The sequence below is a fragment of the Otolemur garnettii genome, unplaced genomic scaffold, assembly GCF_000181295.1.
Source record: "Otolemur garnettii isolate 467f Iridium unplaced genomic scaffold, OtoGar3 scaffold00095, whole genome shotgun sequence".
In the NCBI taxonomy this organism is placed as follows: domain Eukaryota; kingdom Metazoa; phylum Chordata; class Mammalia; order Primates; family Galagidae; genus Otolemur; species Otolemur garnettii.
The window spans coordinates 1416291-1417003 of NW_003852490.1; positions in this window are offsets into that span (position 1 = coordinate 1416291).

Sequence of the window (713 nt, forward strand, 5' to 3'; positions counted from 1 at the left end):
ATGGCAAACAAATGGATAACTAGGAAAGAATATTAGCTGTGTGAAATAAAAACAATGGCTTATGGTATTTAAAATATTTAAAACAAAATTGTCAGGCAACAGTAACAAATAAGTTAGGAAAGTAATAAATAGAGTTAAACTATTCTAAGGTTTCTTATATTGTCGAGGAGAAGAGTAAAAATATTGGTTAACACTAAACTTTTACAAATAATTATTGAATATTTTTAATAATTACAAATATGTCCTTGCTTTTGAGAGTAAATACTAAAAGAATTTTTTAATGGAACTCCCAAACCACAGCTGTTTAAACAATAAAAATCATAATTAAATCCAAAAGAATAGAATAAAGGAAAGAAAAAGAAACAAAGGACAGGCGAAACAAATAGAAGGCACAGCATAAGATGGTAGATTTAAATCTAAAAACACAGTAATTCCAGTAAATAGAACCTAAAAATTAGAAATCCTTCCTCACCCTGTCACAGGAAGTGCTGGAACAATCAAGGCTTCCCTAGCCACAGATGGAAGCAAGCTGTTCCTATAAATTTTACAGCATGGAAGAGCAGAACAAAATGCATGCTCTCTTACAGGTCAACTAGGGCAAATGAACCCCATGAGAAAAAGGCCCAGACCCTTCCATGCCCGCTCTGGTCTCAAGTTTAACAGGGAAATAATTCATTGTATTCCCCTGAGAGAAATGCAGGAAGGGGCAGAGA